Source organism: Triticum aestivum, chromosome 6D, assembly GCF_018294505.1.
Source record: "Triticum aestivum cultivar Chinese Spring chromosome 6D, IWGSC CS RefSeq v2.1, whole genome shotgun sequence".
In the NCBI taxonomy this organism is placed as follows: domain Eukaryota; kingdom Viridiplantae; phylum Streptophyta; class Magnoliopsida; order Poales; family Poaceae; genus Triticum; species Triticum aestivum.
Window position 1 is genome coordinate 490,642,492 of NC_057811.1, and position 8,276 is coordinate 490,650,767.

Sequence of the window (8,276 nt, forward strand, 5' to 3'; positions counted from 1 at the left end):
ATGATAATTGTCTATTGTTCATGCTATAATTGTGTTATCCGAAAATTGTAATACATGTGTGAACACATAGACCATAACATGTCCCTAGTGAGCCTCTAGTTGACTAGCTCGTTGATCAATAGATGGTTACGGTTTCCTGACCATGGACATTGGATGTCACTGATAACGGGATCACATCATTAGGAGAATGATGTGATGGACAAGACCCAATCCTAAGCATAGCACTAGATCGTGTAGTTCGTTTGCTAAAGCTTTTCTAATGTCAAGTATCATTTCCTTAGACCATGAGATCGTGCAACTCCCGGATAGCGTAGGAATGCTTTGGGTGTACCAAACGTCACAACGTAACTGCGTGGCTATAAAGGTGCACTACAGGTATCTCCGAAAGTGTCTGTTGGGTTGGCTCGGATCGAGATTGGGATTTGTCACTCTGTATGACGGAGAGGTATCTCTAGGCCCACTCGGTAATGCATCATCATAATGAGCTCAATGTGACTAAGTAGTTAGTCACGGGATCATGCATTACGGAACGAGTAAAGTGACTTCCGGTAACGAGATTGAAACGAGGTATTGGGATACCGACGATCGAATCTCGGGCAAGTAACATACCGATTGACAAAGGGAATTGTATACGGGATTGCTTGAATCCTCGACATCGTGGTTCATCCGATGAGATCATCGTGGAACATGTGGGAGCCAACATGGGTATCCAGATCCCGCTGTTGGTTATTGGCTAGAGAGTCGTCTCGGTCATGTCTGCATGTCTCCCGAACCCGTAGGGTCTACACACTTCAGGTTCGATGACACTAGGGTTATAACGAAGGTTTGTATGTGATTACCGAATGTTGTTCGGAGTCCCGGATGAGATCCCGGACGTCACGAGGAGTTCCGGAATGGTCCGGAGACGAAGATTTTGTTGGGGAACGTAGCAGAAATTTAAAATTTTCTACGTATCACCAAGATCAATCTATGGAGTCATCTAGCAATGAGAGAGAGGGGAGTGCATCTACATACCCTTGTAGATCGCGCGCGGAAGCGTTCAAGAGAACGGGGTTGATGGAGTCGTACTCGTCGTGATCCAAATCACCGATGATCCTAGCGCCGAACGGACGACACCTCCGCGTTCAACACACGTACGGAGCGGGGACGTCTCCTCCTTCTTGATCCAGCAAGGGGGGAGGAGAATTTGTTGGAGATCCAGCAGCACGACGGCGTGGTGGTGGAAGTAGCGGGATCCCGGCAGGGCTTCGCCAAGCGCAAGCGGGGAGGAAGAGGTGTCACGGGAGGGAGGGAGGCGCCAGGTCTTGGGGTGCTGCTCCCATGCGCCTCCCCACTATATATAGGGGTGGAGGGGGCTGGTTTCTTGCCCTCCAAGTCCATTGGGGCGTTGGCAAAGGTGGGGGAAAGAAATCCCATCATTTCCCTTCCCCACCGATTGTTATCCCCCTTTTTTAGGGATCTTGATCTTATCCCTTCGGGATATGATCTTATTCCTTCTAAGGTGGGATCTTGGTGCGCCTTGACCAGGGGTGTGGGGCCTTGCCCCCACTACCCACGTTCATGTGGGTCCCCCCATGCAGGTGGGCCCCACTTCGGAACCTTCTAGAACCTTCCCGGTACAATACCGAAAAATCCAGAACATTTTCCGGTGGCCAAAATAAGACTTCCCATATATAAATCTTTACCTCCGGACCATTCCGGAACTCCTCGTGACGTCCGGGATCTCATCCGGGACTCCGAACAACTTTCGGTTAACCTCATACTAATATCTCTACAACTCTAGCGTCACCGAACCTTAAGTGTGTAGACCCTACGGGTTCGGGAGACATGCAGACATGACCGAGACGACTCTCCGGTCAATAACCAACAGCGGGATCTGGATACCCATGTTGGCTCCCACATGTTCCACGATGATCTCATCGGATGAACCACGATGTCGAGGATTCAATCAATCCCGTATACAATTCCCTTTGTCAATCGGTACGTTACTTGCCCGAGATTCGATCGTCGGTATCCCAATACCTTGTTCAATCTCGTTACCGGCAAGTCACTTTACTCGTACCGTAACGCATGATCCCGTGGCTAACTCCTTAGTCACATTGAGCTCATTATGATGATGCATTACTGAGTGGGCCCAGAGATACCTCTCCGTCATACGGAATGACAAATCCCAGTCTCGATTCGTGCCAATCCAACAGACACTTTCGGAGATACCTGTAGTGCACCTTTATAGCCACCCAATTACGTTGTGACGTTTGGTACACCCAAAGCATTCCTACGGTATCCGGGAGTTGCACAATCTCATGGTCTAAGGAAATGATACTTGACATTAGAAAAGCTCTGAGCAAACGAACTACACGATCTTGTGCTATGCTTAGGATTGGGTCTTGTCCATCACATCATTCTCCTAATGATGTGATCCCGTTATCAATGATATCCAATGTCCATGGTCAGGAAACCATAACCATCTATTGATCAACGAGCTAGTCAACTAGAGGCTTACTAGGGACATGTTGTGGTCTATGTATTCACACATGTATTACGGTTTCCAGTTAATACAATTATAGCATGAACAACAGACAATTATCATGAACAAGGAAATACAATAATAACCATTTTATTATTGCCTCTAGGGCATATTTCCAACAGTCTCCCACTTGCACTAGAGTCAATAATCTAGTTCACATCACCATGTGATTAACACTCAAAGTTCACATCGCCATGTGACTAATACCCAAGAGTTTACTAGAGTCAATAATCTAGTTCACATCACCATGTGATTAACACTCAATGAGTTCTAGGGTTTGATCATGTTATGCTTACGAGAGAGGTTTTAGTCAACGGGTCTGCAACATTCAGATCCGTGTGTGCATCTTGTAGATGCAGCTACGACGCGCTACTTGGAGCTATTCCAAATAACTGCTCTACTATACGAATCCGGTTCACTACTCAGAGTCATCCGGATTAGTGTCAAAGTTTGCATCGACGTAACCCTTTACGACGAACCCCCTTTCCACCTACATAATCGAGAAAAATCTTTAGTCCACTAGATACTAGGGATAAGTTCGACCGCTGTCATGTGATCCCTTCCTGGATCACTATTGTACCCCTTGACTAACTCATGGCAAGGCACACTTCAGGTGCGGTACACAGCATAGGATATTGTAGAGCCTACGTCTAAAGCATAGGGGACGACCTTCGTCCTTTCTCTTTCTTCTGCCGTGGTCAGGTCTTGAGTCTTACTCAATACTCACACCTTGTAACACAGCCAAGAACTCCTTCTTTGCTGATCTATTTTGAACTCCTTCAAAATCTTGTCACGGTATGTATTCATTTGAAAGTACTATTAAGCGTTTTTGATCTATCCTTATAGATCTTGATGCTCAATGTTCAAGTAGTTTAATCCAGGTTTTCCATTAAAAACACTTTTCAAATAACCCTGGATGCTTTCCAGAAATTCTACATCATTTCTGATCAACAATATGTTAACAACATATACTCATCAAAAATTCTATAGTGCTCCCACTCACTTCTTTGGAAATACAAGTTTCTCATGAACTTTGTATAAACCCAAAATCTTTGATCATCTTATCAAAGCGTTCATTCCAACTCCGAGATGCTTACTCCAATCCTTAGAAGGATGGCTGGAGCTTTGCATACTTGTTAGCATCTTTCAGGATTGACAAAACCTTCTGGTTGTATCACATACAACCTTTTCTCAAGAAAATCGTCGAGGAAACAATGTTTTGACATCCTATCTGCAAGATTTCATAAATAACGCAGTAACTGCTAATATAATTCTAACAGACTCTTAGCATCGCTATGAGTGAGAAAGTCTCATCGCAGTCAACTCCTTGAACTTGCCGGAAAACATCTTAACGACAAGTCGAGCTTTCTTAATGGTGACACTTACCATCATTGTCTGTCTTCCCTTTAAAATCCATCTGTACCCAACAGCCTTACGACCATCAAGTAGTTCTTTCAAAGTCTATACTTTGTTTTCATACATGGATCCTCTCGGATTTTATGGCCTCGAGCCATTCGTCGGAATCCGGGCCCACCATCGCTTCTCCATAGCTCGTAGGTTCATTGTTGTCTAGCAACATGACTTCCAAGACAGGATTACGTACCACTCTAAAGTAGTACGCATCCTTGTCGTCCTATGAGGTTTGGTAGTGACTTGATTTGAAGTTTCATGATCACTATCATAAGCTTCCACTTCAATTGGTGTAGGTGCCACAGGAACAACTTCCTGTGCCCTGCTACACATTAGTACAAGTGAGGGTTCAATGACCTCATCAAGTCTCCACCATCCTCCCACTCAATTCTTTCGAGAGAAACTTTTTCTCGAGAAAGGACCCGTTTCTAGAAACAATCACTTTTGCTTCCAGATCTGAAATAGGAGGTATACCCAACTGTTTTGGGTATTCTATGAAGATGCATTTATCCGCTTTGCGTTCGAGCTTATCAGCCTGAAACTTTTTCACATAAGCGTCGCAACCCCAAACTTTTAAGAAATGACAGCTTAGGTTTCTCTAAACCATAGTTCATACGGTGTCGTCTCAACGGAATTGCGTGGTGCCCTATTTAAAGTGAATGCGGTTGTCTCTAATGCCTAACCCATAAACGATAGTTATAATTCGATAAGAGACATCATGGTATGCACCATATCCAATAGGGTGCAGTTATGATGTTCGGACACACCATCACAATATGGTGTTCCAGGCGGTATTAGTCGTGAAACAATTTCCACAATTTCTTAATTGTGTGCCAAACTCGTAACTCAGATATTCATCTCTATGATCATATCACAGACATTTTATCCTCTTGTCACGACGATCTTCAACTTCAGTCTGAAATTACTTGAACCTTTCAATAATTCAGACTTGTGTTTCATCAAGTAAATATTCTCAGCATCTACTCAAATCATCTGTGAAGTAAGAACATAACGATATCCAATGCGTGCCTCAGCACTCATTGGACTGCACACATAAATTGTATTACTTCCAACAAGTTGCTCTCTTGTTCCATCTTACTGAAAACGAGGCCTTTCAGTCATCTTGCCCATGTGGTATGATTTGCATGTCTCAAGTGATTCAAAATCAAGTGAGTCCAAATGATCCATCTGTATGGACTTTCTTCATGCATATATACTAATAGACATGGTTCGCATGTCTCAATCTTTTAAAAAATGAGTGAGTCCAAAGATCCATCAACATGGAGCTTCTTCATGTGTTTTATACCAATATGACTCAAGTGGCAGTGCCACAAGTATGTGGTACTATCATTACTATCTTATATCTTTTGGCATGAACATGTGTATCACTACGATCGAGATTCAATAAACCATTCATTTTAGGTGCAAGACCATTGAAGGTATTATTCAAATAGACAGAGTAACCATTATTCTCCTTTAATGAATAACCGTATTGCGATAAACATAATCCAATCATGTCTATGCTCAACGCAAACACCAAATAATAATTATTCAGGTTTAACCCCAATCTCGATGGTAGAGGGAGCATGCGATGCTTGATGACATCAACCTTGGAAACACTTCCAACACATATCGTCATCTCACCTTTAGCTAGTCTCCGTTTATTCCGCAGCTTTTATTTTGAGTTACTAACACTTAGCAACCGAACTTGTATCTAATACCCTGGTGCTACTAGGAGTACTAGTAAAGTACACATTAATATAATGTATATCCAATATACTTCTGTCGACCTTGCCAGCCTTCTCATCTACGAAGTATCTAGGGTAGTTCTGCTTAAGTGACCGTTCCCCTCATTTCAGAAGCACTTAGTCTCGGGTTTGGGTTCAACCTTGGGTTTCTTCACTAGAGCAGCATGATTTGCCGTTTCATGAAGTATCCCTTCTTGCCCTTGCCCTTCTAGAAACTAGTGGTTTTACTAACCATCAACAATTGATGCTCCTTCTTGATTTCTACTTTTGCGGTGTCAAACATCGCGAGTTGCTCAAGGATCATCATGTCTATCCCTGATATGTTATAGTTCATCACGAAGCTCTAATAGCTTGGTGGCAGTGACTATGGAGAACCATCACTATCTCATCTGGAAGATTAACTCCCACTCGATTCAAGTGATTGTAGTACTCAGACAATCTGAGCACATGCTCAACGATTGAGCTTTTCTTCCTTAGTTTGCAGGCTTAAGAAACTTGTCAGAGGTCTCATACCTCTTGACGTGGGCATTAGTCTGAAACCCCAATTTCAGTCTTTGGAACATCTCATATGTTCTGCGACATTTCAAAACCGTCTTTGGTGCCACAATTTTAAACTGTTAGCATCACACACTGAACTATCACGTAGTCATCAAAACGTGTATGTCAGATGTTTCGTAACATCTACAGACGATGCTCGAGGTTTAGCACACCGAGCGGTGCATTAAGGACATAAGCCTTCTGTGCAGCAATGAGGACAATCCTCAGTTTACGGACCCAGTCCGCATAATTGCTACTATCAACTTTCAACTAAATTTTCTCTAGGAACATATCTTAGTAGAACTAAAGCGTAAGCTACGACATTATTTGCAAAGACCTTTTGACTATGTTCATGATAATTAAGTTCATCTGATTATTTAATGAACTCCCACTTAGATAGACATCCCTCTAGTCATCTAAGTGATACATGATCCGAATCGACTAGGCCGTGTCCGATCATCACGTGAGACGGACTAGTCATCATCGGTGAACATCTCCATGTTGATCGTATCTACTATACGACTCATGTTCGACCTTTCGGTCTCTTGTGTTCCGAGGCCATGTCTGTACATGCTAGGCTCGTCAAGTCAACCTAAGTGTTTTGCTTGTGTTCCGATGCCATGTCTGTACATGCTAGGCTCGTCAACACCCGTTGTATGCGAACGTTAGAATCTATCACACCCGATCATCACGTGGTGCTTCGAAACAACGAACCTTCGCAACGGTGCACAGTTAGGGGGAACACATCTCTTGAAATTTTAGTGAGGGATCATCTTATTTATGCTACCGTCGTTCTAAGCAAATAAGATGTAAACATGACAAACATCACATGCAAATCATAAAGTGACATGATATGGCCAATATCATCTTGCGCCTTTTGATCTCCATCTTCGAGGCGCGGCATGATCACCTTCGTCACCAGCATGACACCATGATCTCCATCATCGTGTCTTCATGAAGTTGTCTCGCCAACTATTACTTCTACTACTATGGCTAACGGTTAGCAATAAAGTGAAGTAATTACATGGCGTTTTTCATTGACACGCAGGTTGTCATACTCATCGACATGCAAGCCGTGATTCCTATTACAAGAACATGATCAATCTCATACATCACATATATCATTCATCACATCCTTTTGGCCATATCACACCACATAGCATACCCTGCAAAAACAAGTTAGACGTCCTCTAATTGTTGTTGCATGTTTTACGTGGCTGCTATGGGTTTCTAGCAAGAACGTTTCTTACCTACGCAAAAGCCACAACGGTGATATGCCAATTGCTATTTACCCTTCATAAGGACCCTTTTCATCGGATCCGATCCGACTAAAGTGGGAGAGACAGACACCCGCTAGCCACCTTATGCATCAAGTGCATGTCAGTCGGTGGAACCTGTCTCACGTAAGAGTACGTGTAAGGTCGGTCCGGGCCGCTTCATCCCACAATGCCGCCGAATCAAGATAAGACTAGTAACGGTAAGCAAATTGAACAAATCGTCGCCCACAACTACTTTGTGTTCTACTCGTGCATAGAATCTACGCATAAACCTGGCTCATGATGCCACTGTTGGGGAACGTAGCAGAAATTTAAAATTTTCTACGTATCACCAAGATCAATCTATGGAGTCATCTAGCAATGAGAGAGAGGGGAGTGCATCTACATACCCTTGTAGATCGCGCGCGGAAGCGTTCAAGAGAACGGGGTTGATGGAGTCGTACTCGTCGTGATCCAAATCACCGATGATCCTAGCGCCGAACGGACGGCACCTCCGCGTTCAACACACGTACGGAGCGGGGACGTCTCCTCCTTCTTGATCCAGCAAGGGGGGAGGAGAATTTGTTGGAGATCCAGCAGCACGACGACATGGTGGTGGAAGTAGCGGGATCCCGGCAGGGCTTCGCCAAGCGCAAGCGGGGAGGAAGAGGTGTCACGGGAGGGAGGGAGGCGCCAGGTCTTGGGGTGCTGCTCCCATGCGCCTCCCCACTATATATAGGGGTGGAGGGGGCTGGTTTCTTGCCCTCCAAGTCCATTGGGGCGTTGGCAAAGGTGGGG